We start from the raw sequence: 19,078 nt of genomic DNA on the forward strand, positions 1-19,078 counted from the left end.
TAAGGTGTTTTTGAGTACAGTGTTAAATAAATAACTGTTTTGTTGAGTTGGTTGATAACATTTTTTATATCTTACATAACTTTACTGATTTTCTGTCCATTTTATTAATTACTTGGATAGGATTGTTGAAATTTTCAGCTATACTTAGGAATTTGTCTACTTCTACTTTTTAAAAAATATTTATTTCTTAGTTATAGGTGGACACATTTTATATTTATGTGATGCTGAGGATCGAACCCAGTGCCTCACACATACCAGGTGAGCGCTCTACCTCTGAGCCATAACCCCAGCCCCAACTTCTGCTTTTAATTCTATTAGTTTTTAATTTATATATATATATATATATATATATATATATATATATATATATATATATATATATATATATATATATATATATATATATTTTGGTGGTGCTGGGGATTGAACCCAGGGCCTTGTGCATGTGAGGCAAGCACTCTACCAACTGAGCTATATCCCCAGCCCCCTTTAATTCATGTATTTTAAGATTCTATTATTAGAATACACATTGTATATTATTGTATTTTATTATGTTATCATTGTAACTTAGCCATCTTTATCCGTTGTGATGTTTCTTATATGACGTTTTACAGTTATTTTAATTTAGTATTTGTATATCTCTTATTGCATTTTCTTCTTTTAACTTTTTGGAAATAAAGTAAAGCTATAGAGACATGATTTTATACATAGTATACAAAAAGCAAAACAAATCAAAACAACAACAAAACTTATTAGAACCAATAAACAAATACAGAAAAGTCACAAGATAAAAGATTGAAAATTCAATTGCATTTCTATTTATGAGCAATCAACAATCTGAAAATGAAATTGACGATAATTTCATTCATTATAGCATCAAAGAAAATAAAATACTTCAGGATAAGTTTAACAAAAGAAGTGCATGACTTGCTGCTGAGAAAACTTAAAAAGAAAATTTAAATAGAGAGACATTTTAAGTTCATGAATTTGAAAGCTCAAAACTTCAAGTAGGCAATTCTCCTCAAACTGATCTTTGTATTCAACACAGTCTCTATTAAAATCCCAGAAGACCGTTTTGCTCATTTTTTGATCTGTAAAGTCTTTATCTTCACTTTTAAAAGATATTTTCATTAAAGAAGTCTACACCAACTATTATTTTTTTCTTTCTAGTCTCTAAATATGCTGATTATTTGTCTTCTTTCTTGAATAGTTTCTAATGAGAAGTTGGCTGTGATTCTTTTTAAATTTTTAATATTTTAATTCTATTATTTCTTTTTAGTTATACATGACAGTAGTATCCATTTTCACATAATTATACAAGCATTAAATATTATTCTAATTAAGACCCACACCTTGTAGATGTACATGACAGTGAAATTAACTGTGGTGTATTCATATATGTATATAGGAAAGTTATTTCAGATTCATTCCATTGTCTTTCCTTTTGGCTGTCATTCTTATCACTGTATCTCTTATTCCTCTATCCGTTTAAAAATATTCTCCTTAATTCACTTTTAATAATCTGATTATGATGTGTCTTAGTGTGGTTTGTTTCTTTTTATTGGATTTCCTTGAAATTATTAGATTTATGGGTATTTTAGTCAGTTTTTTTTTGTTGCTGTGACCAAAATATCTGATAAGAACAAATTAGAGGAGGAAAAGTTATTTGAGGCTCGTGGTTTCAGAGATCTTTGTCCATAGATGGCTGGCTTCACTGCTTTGGGCCCAAGATGAGGCAGCATATCATGGGAAAAGGAGTCTTCATTCCATCACCTGCTTCATCTTTATAACTCCACGTATTGCCTTCTCAGGGAAGCCTGCAGGAATTTTGACCCTATTACACTTTGCCTGGCCTCCCAGACTTTCCTCTGAAATCTCAGTGGGAGCTTCGATGACCCCTTAACTTGGGCATCCTGCAGTCCTGCAAAACCAGCACTGTATGGATGGAACCAAGGTCTTCTGCTAGCTTGTAGAATAGTCAGGTCCCTGCTGTGGAAACCTCTGAGTGTCTGCAGAGCTCAGCATGGTAAAACAACTTCCTAAGACCCTCTCTGTATGAGCAGAGTGCCCCCATGATCTCTTCTTAAAGAACTTTTCCCTTATATATCCCTGAGCCTGAAATGGGTGTGGGCTTTCAAATTCCTGAGATGCTCTCAAGCCAATTTTCCTATTGCCTTGTACAAAGTACTTAGCATGATTTTAGGAGCTGTAATCTCTTCAACAAGCACATCTTTTCTGTCCTCAAATTTCATGTACTTTTCTGTTCAAACTGCAAGTTTTTAAAATCCTTTATCTCTGTTACCTGCCCCTATTTGTCACAGTAAACCTGACTGAAAGCTTCCAGCAATATCCACAACACTGACTGAAAGCTGTGCTTCCTTGAAATTTATTTCCATCAGAATAATTAGTTCATATTCAGTCTCACACAAAGTATCATGTCATGGACAAAATGTAGCCAGGTTCATAACATGAGCAGCTGCTATTCTAATTCCCAACAGAGTCCTCATTTTCTTCTGAAATCTCATGAGCACTCTAGTCATGCCACTCTGGACTTTTGAACTTCCACCAAATTTCTCATTCAGCTCTGCTTGCTTCTAAAACTATTCCAGCTTGCATCTCTAAACATTTCAACATCCCCTTTATCCCGAACCAGCTCCAATATCTTCTGAGCCACATGGTCAAATAAATCATAGCAACAACCCCACTTCTGTTTTAGTTAGGTTTTGTTGTTGTTTTGTTATTGTTGGTGTTGCTGTGATCAAAATGCCCAACAAGAAACTTAGAGGAGAAAAATTTATTTGGGGCTCACAGTTTCAGAGGCCTCAGTCCATAGATAACTGACTCCATTTCTCTGGGACAAGGATGAGGCACCACATCATGTGGGAAGGGCCCAGCAGATTAAAGCTGCTCATCTTTGATGTATGGAATGGGACCACAGAGAACTGCACCTTTCCAAGGCACCCCCTCAATGACCCATCTCCTCCATTCATGCCCCCACCTGCCTACAGTTATCATCCAGTCGATCAATTCAAGCTAAGATGGACTAATTAGGTTACCACTCTCACAATTCAATCATTTAACCTCTGAACATTCCTGCACTAACACAGAGCTTTGGGGGAACATCTCATATCAAACCATCACACATTACTTTTACATTCTTGCCGCAGTCTGGCTGGGCACAAAATCTCGAGCCACTCACAGCCTTGTAGATTCAAACAGCAACTCTTTATTCCCGAACTGTCACCGGCACTCTACATGCACGTTCTGGGAAAAATCCACACCTCCACCAGGCTCTGCATCCCAAAATACTCTCTGAATCCCACGAGAACTCAACGGGAACTCAAGGAGCGGGCGGGCACCTGAGGCAGCAGAATATGCCCTATTCCCAGCAGGGTGCACCTTAAACCTGGACCCACCCTAATCCAGCAGGATCCTCCCTAAACTGGGATCCACCCTGGTCCTTGAGCAGGGTCACCTTTCTCAAACATTCATGCAATGTCACTGCAAATGACCTGGGTCCAAGGCAAGCCCATTTCCACAATGGAGAGTCCTCCCTCTAAGCAACATTGGGTAGGCTGACAAAGAAATTGCCATGTGTCATTCCTACTTGGCAATGGCTCTCAGCACATTCTGGTCATATTTTTCTTTGTTTAAAGGTCCTTATAGGTTAATGCCATGATCTCTTTAATTTCCCTATGTGTTTTGATTGGTAAATTTTTTTCTCCCTCTGGGTCATTTTCTTTTATGCTTGTGGGGCAATTTTGGTGATACAGGACATTCTGACTTTATATAGTGCTGGCTTTGTTGCATGTCTTTAATAAGGCTGTAATATATTTGGATTTGTAGTTAAGTCATCTAATGGGATTATTTTGAAGCTTGGTTTTGAACTTTTTAAAGTGTTTTTCTAGAGAAGACTTTATCCTAGGACTAATTTAATTCCAGTACTAAGTGAAACTTTCCTGACTATTTGAAATGATGTTCTGTCTATTTCAAGGTCTTTTTATGCCTCTGGAAAAAACACAAAGACTTCAATTTTTTTTGTGTGTGTGTGTGTGAATTCCAGGATTTGTTAGCCTTCTTCTCTGTGGTATTTCTTTTCTCCGGCTTGTTTTGGTTTCTTCTCACATAAGGAATGAAACTGAGTGAGTCAAAGACTCAGGTGGAACCTCCATATATCTGTGAAATATTTTTTTTCTCTCTCTCTCAAAATATCCCCAACCTTCAGTTCTCCACCCCACAAATTTCTAAATGCTGTCTCAAAATTCCAATTTTTGTCTCCCCAATTTAGCAAGAACATTGAGCTCTGTTTAGTACACATGTATGCACTTTGGCAGTAAATCAATGCATTTCTAGGGCTCTTTGTTTTCCCCTTTTCAGTGTTATTGTCTGACTGCCTGTTGTCCAAAATTTTTCATATATTTTGCCTAGTTTTAGGTCCTTTTAAGATGAAAGAAACCTATGCTTTGTTATACCATCTTGTTTAGACACGAGATACCACATAGGCTTTTTATTTTATTGAATTTCTTCATAGAAGGTTAGTTTCCCCAAAAGAATCATTGGGTCAATGATTATAAACATTTTAAAAACTTTTCCAAGAAAAAAAGTCTCTCTTCCTTTCTCTGTGCTAGGAACACATATATTTGTTTATTAATATGATCTCTTTGTCCTTCTATGAATTCTTTTCATTTAGGTAATCAAACTTGTGGGCATACAGTTCCTTGTAGTATTCCTTTATTATCCTTTTAATGCTCATGTGAGAGCTTCTTTCACTTCTTATATTAGTAATTTTATGTTTTCTCTCTTCTTTCGTTAATCTGGCTAGAGGTTTATGAATTTTATTTATTTTTCAAAAAGCAATCTTTTGCAATATTGATTTTCTCTATTGATATATTTTTTCATTGATTTATTCTCTAATTTTTATTTTATTTATTTATTCAGAAGTTTTGGGGATTGAACTCAGGGTGTCACACATGCTAGGCAAGTGCTCTACCATGGAGCTATATCTTCAACCCTCATTTTCTTTTTCTCCTACTTATTCTGAATTTTATTTGCTCTTTTCCCCCCTAGTTTCATAATATATGCATTAAATGCTACCAATTTCCCCACAAGCATTGCCTTCTTTGCATCCATCAAATTTTGATAGATTGTTCAGTTCCTTGGCCCATTTATTATTGGGTTATTTGTTTTTTTGGTGCTAAGATTTCTGAGTTCTTTATATATCCTATAGATTAGTGCTCTATCTGATGTGCGTGTGGTAAAAATTGGTTCCCAAAATATAGGCTCTCTGTTTACCTCACTGATTATTTCTTTTGCTGAGAAGATGCTTTTTAGTTTGAATCCATCCCATTTATTCTTTTTTTAATACAATTTCATTTATTCAGTTTTAAGACTTATTCAAAAGGCTTCATATTTTTTATAACTTGTTTGTTGGTCCATTGGAGTAGTTATTTTGAAAGATGTTCTTTTCCTTTATGACACAAATTAGGTAAAATTTCTTTGGAGGAGCTCAGCTTTCCAGTGATTTAGAAGAACCTGTCTGATTCAGAAGAGCCTAGCTGGGACTGTGATTCCTCCAACTTGACTGTGGTTGGTTTCTTCTGTTACTCAACATAAATGGTTTCACAGCCTTCCTCTATCTTCACTCTATGAAGCTTAGGGAGTTTCAATTCACCCTTCTTTCCACCATAGCTGAATACTAGAAGGGGAGAGATAGGGTCCTCAGACTTCAAGGGCTTGCTTTCCCAATCTCTCGATAAATTCTGCTCTTGTTAAAAATCAGATGGTCCTCCGCATGAACTTCTTGAAAAAGGCCTTCTACCTCATATAAACCATCACCTTTGCTGTCTTCTAAATTTTCAAGTAAGATGTATACTCAGGGTTTCTCTTCAACATACAAATTGTCCTTCGATTTGGAGAGAGAATTGGCTTCTGTCTCCCTGCTTTTCATGCTCTTCTTACTCTTGAGGCTACTTGTCAAGTGATCATTGGCCTCCTCAATGTCACCTTTCAGGACCATTTCTTCATCTGTTTTGTACTTCCTACTCCTCATTTTCTTTTTTTTCCTGAGGTCTTTTTACTTCTCAGCGACTCCACAGTTGCAAAGCCGTCTGCTGTAGGGGTCTTCTCTGTGGCGCTCCTGTCTGACTGCTTTGATTAATTTCTACTAGACTGAGCCGGCCAGGGAGGAGGGGGACAGACATTCTAAGAAGAACTTGTCTCAACCATGACTATTTCTTCCCTGTTTTCAAGGTAGTCTGATAGTGTATCTGAGTCACAATCAGGTTTAACATACATACATTCTATGTAACGTGTCTTCTTAGGACAGCTCAGATCGCATTGGATCAATTCATCTACTTGGATCTTAGCTCTCTCTCTTTGATGGTAGTTATGTAAAAAAATGTAACTTTGGGGAGGGCATATCAAGTTTTTCCTTGTATGGTAATTCTGATACATTGTGCACTTCAATATCATCTTCCTTTTAAAATTCTGAATCTATGGTCAGGTTTCAAATCAGAACCAAAAGCCACAGGTCCTCTTTGATGTGGCTTCTCACTGCAGGTCAAGTTTAACTTGTGTGGTTTACTGACTTTGGACTTAGCCCTCTCACAGTTGTAGGAATCAACATACCATCAACTCGACATTGAGTACATTGTTGATATTTATCACGCACTTCAATGTTGTCCTCCTTAAGTTTAGATGACTTCAGATAATCCAGAGGCTCTTTATACTCACATACTTTAGTCTCCAAATCAGGACCAGAGACCACACATCCTAATAGATGTTGCTTCTCAGTCGCCCTCACATCCATTTGGATAGCTGCAAAACTTTCTTGCATTATCAAACTTTGTGTTGGATTCCAGAAGCCTGAAGGAGCTCTAGTCCCATTTATTGATTTTTGATTTTAATTGTTTGATTAAAATCTATAGGAGCCTTATTAAGGAAGTTGGGGTCTAATCCAACATGATGGAGATTTGGGCCTACTTTTCTTCTATTAGCGCAGTGTCTCTGGTTTAATTCCTAGGTCCTTGATCCTTGAATTTTGTTCATGGTGAGAAATAGGGGTTTGATTTCATTTTGTTGCATATGGATTTCCAGTTTTCCCAGCACCATTTGTTGAAGAGGCTATCTTTTCTCCAATGTATGTTTATGGCACCTTTGTTTAATATAAGATAACTATAATTATGTGGGTTAGTCTCTGTGTCCTCTATTCTGTTCCATTGGTCTATCAGTCTATTTTGGTGCCAATATCATGCCGTTTTTGTTACTTAAACTCTGTAGTATAGTTTAAGGTCTGGTATATCGATGCCACCTGCTTCACTCTTCTTGCTAAGGATTGCCTTAGCTATTATGGATCTCTTATTTTTCCAGATTAATTTAATGACTGCTTTTTCTATTTCTATGAGGAATGTCATTGAGATTTTGATTGGAATTGCATTAAATCTATATAGTGCTTTTGATAGTATGGTCATTTTGACAATATCAATTCTCAGAAGAAGATATACAATCAATCAACAAAGATATGAAAAAAATGTTCAACATCTCTAGCAATTAGAGAAATGCAAATCAAAACTACTCTAAGATTTCATCTCACTCCAGTCAGAATGGCAGCTATTAAGAATACAAACAACAATAAGTGTTGGCAAGGATGTGGGGGAAAAGGCACACTCATAGACTGCTGGTGGAACTGAAAATTGGTGCAGCCAATATGTAAAGCAGTATGGAGAATCCTTGGAAAAATCCTTGGAATGGAACCATTATTTGATCCAGCTATCTCTCTCCTCGGTATATACTCAAAAGACTTAAAAACAGCATACTACAGGGACACAGCTACATCAATGTTTATAACAGCACAATTCTCAGTAGCTAAACTGTGGAACCAAACTAGATGCCCATCAATAGATGAATGGATAAAGAAACTTTGGTATATATACACAATGGAATATTACTCAGCATTAAAAGACAATAAAATTATGGCATTTGCAGGTAAATGGATGGAATTGGAGAATGTCATGCTAAGTGAAGTTAGCCAATACCAAAAAGCAAATGCCAAATGTTTTCTCTGATTTAAGGATGCTGATTCATAATGTGGTTGGGAGGATTAGATGAACTATAGATAGGGCAAAGGGGAAGGAAGGGAAGGGAGTGGGAATGGGGGTAGGAAAGATGATAGAATGAGATGGACATCATTAGCCTAAAGGTATGAAGATACTAATGGTGTGACTCTACTTTGTGTATAATCAGAGATATGAAAAATTATGTTCTATATGTGTAATATGAATCGTAATGCATTCTGCTGTGATATATAACAAATTAAAATAAAACACAAAAATTGATAGATTGTATTTTTATTTTTCTTAGATTTAAGTAATTTCAAATTTATTTTAAGATTTGTTCTTTGATGCATGTTTTATTTAGAAGTGTATTTTTTAATATCCAAATATTTTGATATTTTCTATCTTTCTGTTATTGATTTCTAGTCTAATTCTATTGTGGTATGAAAGCATATACTTTCTTCTATTAAGTTTGTTAAGGTGTGTTTTATGGTTCAGAATGGAGTTTATGTTGGTGAATGTTCCGAAGAACACGTGTTCTGCTACTGTGCAATGAAGTAGTGCATAGATAGCAACGAGATTCAGTTGATTGTAGGTGCCATTCAATTTAACCATGTCCTTACTGAGATTTTTGCTTGCTCTGTCAGTTGCTGATAGGAAGGTGTTTTGAGTATCGAAGAAGATGCAACTGATTTGGATCTATTTAATTTTCAAACTCTTTCAAAAATTTTACTGTGATAGGTTAATGTTTGATTTACAAAATTTATCCTGTTCAGAATTTAGTAGATTATTTTAACATGAAGACTCTTTTGTTCTGTACTTTGGGGATTTTTGGCTATCATTTCATGAGATGATGTCTCCTTTTTTTCTTTTTGTTTCCAGTGACAACCCCTGTGTTGATTTTTACACTATAAGCAAATTACTTAGTCAAATTTCCACTACTTATTTGCTCTTCCTCTGTTCCAGGAAACATTAAATTTTTATTCCAACAATTTTACAACATTTTCTTCTGGCATTTCTGTTTCAAAATCAATTTTTATGTTCCATATATAATAACCACCTTTATTATTCAGATTTTATTATTTTTTGGAATTAATAAATTTTAATATTAACTATAAATTAATGTTTAAATATTAATTTTACCACTCCATTCTTTGATTTTCTCATCTTTAATAGAAGAGGATTGAGAATAGTAAAATATTCATATATTTCTTATGAGGATCAAGTGCTATAATACATGAAAAGTCCTCAGAGCATGTAGGGCTTCTCTGCCAATCAGAATATTTTCTTTCCCAGAGGAGGTCTATAGGGAGTGGAGTGGTTTCAGGGACTCCACACCGTTTTTAGTGAAGGTGGGGACTGATGAGGTTGTCTGCTGGGCAGGGCTATCTGAATTGCTTTTATTCTGGTCTTGGCTGCCCCTTGTTCCTTCTAGGTAAAACTAGTTATATAAGTTATTGCCCAGTCTCTCTGCCCTAAGCATGGCTACCATCAGGAGATATTCATTATTTTTGCTACTTACTAGCTCCTGGGGTAAGGAAAGATGTAAAGAGGTTAATCCGCCTTCCTATAGTCATGTGAAGGCCCTAAGCAATGCCATAGTCAGTTGCCCCATGGCCTCTTCTTGGTCCTGGCTTATGCCTGGGTATGAAGTACTATGCCTTTCCCATCATGTGATAGAATCCTCTTGTGAGAATAGTTGTACATATTCTGTGTGATCTTTTGTATAGATAATAAATTCCATCAGTCTCAGAGACACCTCTCTGATGATTACTTTTGAGTATTCAGAATATCACATTTATTATTGTGTAATAGGTCACCTTAATACTTGGTAGCATAAAACATCAACAGTTATTTACTCTATGGGCCACTAATTTGGTCTGCCCCAGATGGGTGGCTGGGATGCTTGTGGCTGATTGAGCTCACGTCAAGCATTTGCTAGTTGCTGCCTGAGTAGCTGGGGGTTGTCTGGTCTCAGGTGTTTCAGCTTGAATGGATGTTCTCTGCTGGACCTTGTGTCCTATCATCCAGCAGGTGAGGCTGGACCTGCTCACATGGCACCAGTGTTAGGGCCTCCAAGAACAAGAATGATCTCAAGACGCCTTGAACACATCTTCCACCACCTGAACAGTGTGGCTTAATTCTATTGACCAAAGCACGTTTCAAAGCAAATCCAGATTCAAGGAATGGAGAAATCACATGTTTATGAGAGGAATTGCAAAGTATTGTGGCTATTTGAATAATCCACCATGTTTTGTGATATAACAATTTATCTTGTCTATAACATTCACATTTCTTTATCCTGGTAATGGTGGTGCTGGTGAGCTTTGTTAACAGTTCTTAACATACTCAATTTATTATTTTCTATTTGACTCTTTAATTTCATCTGCAGTTTATTTTGGTATATACTGTAAGACATTTCTATATTGCATTTCACTATAAAATCTGCGTACAGTATACTGGAATTTTAAATAATTTATTAAAATCATTTTGTGATTATTTAAAAGACCCCATTTTATCATCTATTGAGTTTTTATAGCTGGCTGAATCTATTTCTGGACTCTTATTGAGTGGTGTTTATTTTACTTAAGTATCCCATTTGAGTTATTGGTTCTTTATGGTAAGTTTTAATGACCATAGAGGTAAATTCCATTATTGTGGTTCAAAAAAATTTTTTTTTTACCATTTTCGTATTTCTTTTTCTTTGTAAACTATCAGCATTTCTTAGATTCCATATCTATACTGATATTGCAATTGTAAAACAATAAGGGCAGAAAAGTAAATTTTTATAACCTTTAAGAATATTGTTTAACCAGATCACTAATCTCTCTTTATATTTAAAAATTTAAAAATATTGATAGCAGTAACAAAAGTTCCAATTTTTTCCCCCATGAGTTTATTCCTGTTTTGTTGTTTTTTTTTTCCAATTACAAATGGACTCTGGATCTATATTTTTCTGAAAATGACACATAATTTATATAGTTTTAGGCAGTACAAATGAGTGATACTGACTTTTCATAATTCATACCAAACATCACTATTTTACCTCCTAAATTTCTATGACTTCCTATGAACAAATTAAGTTTATTTTAAATATTTTTGAAGTGGTCATTTTATTAGATTTAAAAATACTATATCATACTTTTATTTTTGGAATAGTAAGTACTAGTTGTGGTGTTCTTTTAAATTTTTTCAGTTTATACTTCAGTTAAAATATTAATTAAAATTTAGAGATTTTTATTTAGGAAAATGGAAATGTCTAAGTATAATACAGATTTTTTTGTTAATTCTTCTTAAAATTTTTTATCATCTGTATTTTTTGTTTATAGTTATTAAGTGCATAATAACCTTCTTTTAAAGTAATTTTAAAATATATTTATTTTGTTTATTTATTTTTTATGTGGTGCTGAGGATGGAACCCAGTGCCTCAAGGCAAGCGCTCTGCCACTGAGTTACAACCTCAGCCCCTAAAGTAATGTTTTTATAATTAACTTATAGTTGCTATCACAACATTGTAACCTCTTTGTACTATAAGAATTTATTAACAATATTTTCTCATGTTATATTTTAAATTATTTAATACTTTTGTGCTTCCTAAATTTATACATGGACTTACATGATGAAATAATATGTCCTTTGATGAGTGAATAAATAATTTTATATTCTTTGTCCTCTGCCTTTCTATTTTGTGTTTTTAAAAGTAGAACATCCATGTTTTTTTTCTTTAGATTATGGATTTGATGGACTGTAATTCTTTTTTAATGTTAGAATAATTTAAAAGTTCAGTGTCCTAACCATGACATTACATATGATTAATTTTAACCAGGGCGTATACATTCTTAATTGCAGTAGTCATTAACTTATTACTATAAATCAGCCACAGTTACTTTTGGCAAATGTTTAGTGTCATATTAATTCAGATCTATATGCCTAAACACAGTTAGTTCGGTCTCTTCTTTATGGCAGGTAAGATGTTTTCTTTCTTTGTGATTCCTCTTTCTTCTATTCATCATTTGCTTGAGTTTTTTTTTTTTTTTTTTTTTTTTTTGCCTTCGTTATTTTTGATTTATTTTGTTCTACTTTTGTTTAAACAATTACTCAGTTAGATACTTTAGCAATAGCAGTCTCCTTTTTCATTCCTTACTTATTCACTCTGGTCCTATCAGAATTAGCTCACTATCTTTCCCCATTAACATTTGCTTATTTTTAAAAAGAAAAAAAAAATGGGAATTGGCTTCACAGGATACCACTCATCATTCTCTGAATCAGCTTTTCACTTCCGGGAACCCCACCCCTGGGCTTACTGAGCTGTTTCATGCCTGTTTGATATCTGCAGAGAAGGTGTTCATACATTTCTAAAAGATTGACCATTTGAAAATTTGTCCTTACTTGAAGTTCAAGCCTTGGCTACTGAAAGCATTCTTAAACTGGGCTTTTTTTTTTTCCCTTCAGATTTCTGAAGCTCTAACTCCACTATCTTGGGATAGCAGTAAAGAAATCTGAAGAAATTTTAATTGTGACCCATTGACAAGGATGAAATCTTCATTCTTAAGTTTAAAAATTCTTAAAGAATTTTTATAATTGTCTTTGAAAGTTAATTTCTGTTTATTTGTTTAACATGAGACAGTGATAGTTCTTATAATTCAATTAATTAATTATTCTTTTAATTGGTTATTTTAAAAATTCTAGATTAAAAAATTATATCTTTATTATTAATTTTACCCTTTAGGCCCTTTTATACTTTATGTGTTGGATTTCTATTTTCTCATCTTCCATGTCTTTTATGTTTTCTGTTGTTCCTTTTGTCTTAATATGAATTATATTGAATCCAGTCCCCAACAGTGTATCAGATTCTCAAAATCTTCTTAAGTATTATACCTAGGGGGTTTGACTCAGGGCAAAATACTTTTTCCCCCTTCTTTAATTAATTTATTTATTTTCCTGAGGAAGTAGAGAATTTAAGCACAAAGGAACTAGAAGTGACCTGTGGGAAAGCAGCACCGGAGTCCAATCTTATCTTTCAGCAATCTTCCCAAGTTAAGCTTTCTCAGCATCCCTGTCAAAGTCTTGTTGTTCCTACTAGGAACGTTGACAGATGATGCCTTCAGAGTTAGGTGCACTCCCCATCCCTTCATCTGTAATGAAGACCCTGGGCTTGCACTTTACTGATGCCTGTCAGGAATATGGAGAGAAAGGTGTTGCCCATGGGCAGAGTGTGGTTTATTTAGAAGGGTGACTGTGGTCAGTACTCTGAATGGAAACAGGCAAGCTTCCTATCTGCCATGGGAGCAGAAGAGCAGGTGAGATTTACAGGATTAGGCACAGAGGCCAGCCCTGTTCCAGTGGGAGGCAGTGTCTCTGTGAACTCTGGCCACCACTTCTGGAAAGCTCCAGGAGGGTGGTCGGGCTTGGCACACTGACTCAGAGCTCCCACCTGAGACTGAAAAGTGGAATGAACTGCTTCTTGCAAAGCCTCCAGGGAGGCAAGTCTGAGACATGACGTGGCCTGGCTTGGATTCATTTGTTCTGTTTGCTGTTTCTGGAAAGCCAACTTTGTTGACATGTGGAGAAAACTGGAGAAGACTGGAGTTTTATCAGATAATGAAAATCATCAAGGGCCCTTTAAAAGAGCCCAGACCATGTTATAACATGAAGAACATTTTAAAGCAGACTTTTTTCAGCAGTGCTTTTCCAAGTGTGGTCCCTTGACCTGTCTCACCTGAGAAATTGTTAAAGATGCGAATGCTTGCACCCCACCCCAGACCTGCTGAATCACAAACTCTGAGGGCTGGGTGTTGATAAATGCTCTTGGTGAGTCAGAAGGAAGTGTAAGTTTGCAAAAAAAATCATTAATTTAGGCTAGCTTCTAGAGGATGGGAACATTAGATCACTTGAAAGACCGGGTTAATTTTATGCACTTCAGATCTATACAGTTATTATTGTAGCAAAACAGAAACTGCAGGCTTCATTTTCTTTTCAAGGCATTGTAGCTATGTGGGTTGACACTTCCAGATGATTTTTAATAACATTTAGTTATTCAACAAATATTTATTTAACACCTGCTGATATATGAATTTTACCCTAGTAAAGCTGTAAAGGAAAGGAGAAGGAGGATAGGGAGGAGGAGAAGAGGAGGAGGACGAGGAAGAGAATGGAAGGAGGAAGGAGAGGAAAGGAAGAAAGAATGGAAGGAAGGAAGGAAGGAGGAGGAGGAGGAGGAGGAGGAGGAGAAAGTAGATAAAGGAAAAGAAAAGCATGCATTGACCAGGAAAGACCCAAGTATTGTCTACCTGAGTATGCTCCTGACTGGGCCCAGCAAACATTCAATCAAGGGCTGAGAAATCAAGGGCTGGCTGTCCTCTGAGAAGCCAGATGGCTGGTTAGCCTGTGGCCTCTGCAAGTTGGTACATAAAATCAACCACCACACACATCTAATCTCACTTGGGGCTCACAACTGCCCTTGAGGCCCATTTTATGGTGAGACACAGAGGATGATAACCTGCTTGGTCCTCCTGTGTCCACTCTGCTAGCCACCAGGAGAGCTGAGGCTTATACCCAGCAATTTCTGGAACCAAAACTGGAGTTTTCCCTTGTATCCCAACTTCTTTCCACAAGAACAGTTTCTGGTCCATGATGAGGATTGTCAAGGAGAAAAAGATGAGGATGTATGTTCAGCAACATTTCAAGGAGATTCACTGGCAGAGTATGGAATGGATGTGAGCTTTATCAGGGCAGAAGAGGGGTTGGAGGCTAATGTCCATTTTAGAATCTCTGGTTCATTCATTATCCACAGATGAATTTCATTGTTGAGAACTTGAAGCATAATCCTATAGTAAATGTGTGTTATAATAAAATTTTCTAATGAAATAGATTTATATAATTTATAGTAAATATATCCTCTATTTCTATAGTTAATTTGGCTTATTTTATCTATTAAATTACTTTCATTTTTCCTCTTCCAAACAATTAAGATTAAATATATATTACTACTAGGTTTTACAGGTTAGAAAATTAATTAATTCTTATTCAAATATACTTATTGGCACTTAACTACTGAAAGGGTGAACACAGTGGTTGAAAGGGGGACTCTGGGGTCAGACCCCCTACTCTACCATCTACTAACTATGTGACTTTAGGCAAATTATTTAACCTCTCTGGCTCAGTTTCTTTATCTGTAAGTAGATTGTTACCAATGAGTCATTGAATGAGAAGCACTTACAGCAGTGCCTGGCCCATATTAAAGTTTCTAAATGCAGTGTTTTTTATCACCACTTTAGAGAAGCCACTGTCACAGGGACCAGAGATAAAATAGTAAACAAAACAGATAAGGTCCCTTTGTCATTTGCTTTTGTGAAATTCACATTCTATTGGAAAGACAGACACCCATCTTTGCTATTTTTCAAATAGGCCATTTTAGTTAAAAAAATATTATTTCTACAATAGAGGAAACATACATGGTATGCAAAAACAAAACACATTGAACCTCAGTAGTAATCAAGAACTGTAAAACAATTGAACATTTTTGTTTATCATCTTGGCAAAGAGGAAAAATAGTGCTTGTGAGGTCATGGGGAGAAGGATCTATGGCACACTGTTGAGGGCACCAACTTTCTTAGAGGTTATTTTTGGTTTCCCCTATTTCCCTCATTCTGCACACCCAATCCCTCTGCAAATCCCTTCATCTCTATTTGGAAATACTCAGAAACCTCCCCTTTATCCCCTTCCCCAAGGGCAAGCCACCCTCATCCATGTCTGGACACCTCACTGAGCCCCCTGCTTCCCGTTGTCCATTCTCTGCCCAGCACCAGAATGGTGCTTTTAGCATATGTGAAGGACTCTCTGACTTGACTGAGCCTTGGAGCTGGGCTCTGCAGTGGGGCCAGATTCCTTGGTGTCTATCCCAGTGTAATAGTCACCAGGGCTAGAATCTAATAATCTGGCTCCCTTTCCCTCCAGACATGTCAGGATTGTGCTGACAGGATTCCTGTCCAGTTGGCATCAAGTGTAGCTGTGTGTCTTACTTTGATTGATGGAAGATGAGAAAAAGTGTGGTGGTGTGTTTGTCACATTTTCCTTCACCTCTCTGCCTGGTAATGTTGAAGCAATGTTAATCTGCTTCATTTTCTGGGTCTTGAAATAAGTGTGGTCATGATGTGGAGCAAAGCCCTCAGCCAACTATAAAAGGATAAGCAACATCAACCAACCAACCAGTCAATCTTGTTGTTTTAAGCTACTGAGGTTTTGGAGCTATCTGTTACTGTAGCATCACCTAGCTTATCCTGACTGATAAACCAAGACAATAGATAGTAGTCTTCTGTGTTGCTGACTATATAGGAATGTTTTCTGTTGCTAATAATGCAATACCACAGATTACAGATTCTCTTAGTGAGGAAGTTATGACTGCAGAAAACTGGCAACTAAAGTTGTTGGTACTTATATTTTTTGTCTAATTAATAAATGGACTATCTCCCAAGCCTGAACATCATGCAGCACATAGACCAAGTAGAATTTCTAGGATTGCCGAGCCAATCCAGGATGACCTATAATGACTTTGTTAGACACTATGTCCAAGGTGGTATGAGAGGCCACCTGGCTCTCTAGATGAGCTCTTTATCTTTTTTACTGTAGATGTAAGAGAGTTGAATGATAGTTTGTTAAAAAATGTGTTGAAATTCTGCTTAGTTGGTATTTGGTTTATAGATATATAACTATATTCATTTTCTTTTAAGTGTTATTTATTCATCTCTTTATTCAATTATTTGTGTAACACATTGTTTACCACCATGTCATGGGCCTTTTCTTAGATACAGGGAATATAATGATGAATAGAACATAACCCCTGCTCACCTGGGACTCAGTCCAGTTGGAAAGACCCTATTATGTGCAAATAATCATATATTATGTTAAGTAATATAGCAGGTTCATAGAAAAACTATGCTATAGGAAGGCTTAATTATGTACATAGCAATATCAAAGAAGGTTTTCTAGAGGAGGTGGCATTTTAGCAGAGCCAGGAAGGTTGGTCAGGAGTTTGATAGGCAGATGGGATAATCAGAAATTCTCCAGACAGAGTAAAGGAGGTCTTCAAATAAGTGTTTAGTCAGATAGAATGGAGGGTGTTCCTAAATTTGGGCTGCAGAAGAGAGGTGAAGAAGACAGATGAAGCTGGAAAGGCAGGCAGGTGTCAGGGGAAGGGCTTTGTGTGTTAAGATAAGGACTTTATGTTTGTATCCTGTACACTGAAATTCTTGAAAGATTTCCCAGGGAATGTTATGCATCACATCACATTGGTCGGATTACAGAGCATGGACTGTATGGGTGCAAGCCTGGTATCAGAAAGACCAATTGTCAGCTCTTCCCAAGGTATGGTTGGAGACGAAGTATCAGAACTGAGGCAGGAAACAGAAGAAGGGGAAGCTGAAGTAAGATTCAAAGAAAATTTAGGCAGGAGAAGTGCCAGAGGGCCCGGGAAAAGGAGACTCTTATTATCTTATACGGAAGTGCTATTAACCTCAATAAGGAATAAAAAAAAAAAAGAAAATAAAGATAAGTTTTTGTGGGTGGCAAGATGAAAGATTTATTTTGTGTTGACTTTGATCTACCCAGGTCAAATTTGAAGCTCAAGAGAGAGAGATCCAGGTTCAAAATAAACATTCGATGCTTAGAGAATGAGTAGCAAGTGAAGGGATGGGAGTGGATGGCGTTGCTCATCCAGATCTTGTGAGGCAAGAAGGGAACAGTGAAGGGCAGGCCTCTGGAGAACTGAAGTCTGCAAGGGGGACATGGAAGAGTGAGGGAAGCTGAGAGGAGGGAGCCAACTGGTGAGTTATTTTGGAATATTCTCATGCTGAATTGTCTTTTGGCAATTACCAGAACTGGCCTTCCATGCCTTCTTCTTTTTTTTTCTTTCTCTCTCTCTCCTCCCTCATCCATCATCTTCTTTTCTTCCACCATTTTTTCTTTTCTATCTGTTTTACCCCTCCTCCTTTCCTTTCCTTTTTATTTCATTCTTGACTTTTCCAAAATAAAATCTAGAGACTCTAACAAAGCACTTTCCCCCAGGTTTTTTTCCCTTCTCAGTCTCAGAATCTTAAATATAAACAGAACATAATTATTTCACAATCACTGAACAACAGCTAACTGTAAGAAAATGAACTTGTATAGAGCATTTCAGATTCCATTGATTATCTCATTTGTATCCCACAGAATCCTATGGGAGAGAGATTTACCATCATTTTAACTAGGATGAAACAGAGGCTCAGAAAGGTTACATGGCTTGTTTCCCCTCAGTCCCCCCAGAAGAAAACTCACACAGCCAGGTGTGGTAGTTGGGATTTAAACCTATCTGTAAGCCTGTGTCCTTCCCTATTGCCCTTCCCATTTCCTGTTACTTGCTCTTCTTGTTTTGCGACCCTCCTTTTCTTTGTACTCAGCATTGGGTGGAATCCTTCAACTCAACTCCTACCAGCCCAGGACAAAGTTCTCTTCCATTCAGACTTATTGGACTCTGGATCTGTTCTGTATTTCCCCCTCCCCCCTCAGAACGCCTGTAGCTTTGCAAGTGTAGGCCCAGTTCCCTTGTCCTGCCCGCTGCCCGGTTTTGTATTATGGTCCTGATGGTTGACTTTGCCCCCAAGGCAGGTGACCTGATAAGTTATGATACTTCTAGCAAACCCTGGCACTGACTATATGGCAGACAGGTACTACCTCATTTTCCCCTCACAGTCCTGAGGATGATTTATGGGACTTGCTGTATTCACCACCAACAGTTCCTTTGCATCTAGACTTGGCCCTCATTGGTCTTCCAGAAATCTCACTTGGGATTTCCTCCCTACTCTGCTGGGTCTGTGACTAAGTCCCATCATGTCCTCCTCCTTCTGATGACTAAGGTTTCTTGTTGGCTGAGCCTCCTGCTTAAGTCCTAAGCACACAGTGTCCATTTCCTGGGGCATTTGCTCCCCTGTCCCAACTTCTACAGAATTTGTGATTGAACGCCCCCAAACCTGCCTTTACAAGTTCCCAACAAT

General features: G+C 36.8%; 1 non-coding gene across 1 annotated transcript; it reads right to left on the reverse strand.

Moving 5' to 3' along the window:
• Positions 1 to 408: 408 nt before the first annotated feature.
• Positions 409 to 481, reverse strand: Trnav-cac (transfer RNA valine (anticodon CAC)). Its single transcript has one exon. It is a non-coding gene; the product is annotated as a tRNA-Val (tRNA).
• Positions 482 to 19,078: the final 18,597 nt, after the last annotated feature.

Source organism: Marmota flaviventris, chromosome 15, assembly GCF_047511675.1.
Source record: "Marmota flaviventris isolate mMarFla1 chromosome 15, mMarFla1.hap1, whole genome shotgun sequence".
Taxonomy (NCBI): Eukaryota; Metazoa; Chordata; class Mammalia; order Rodentia; family Sciuridae; genus Marmota; species Marmota flaviventris.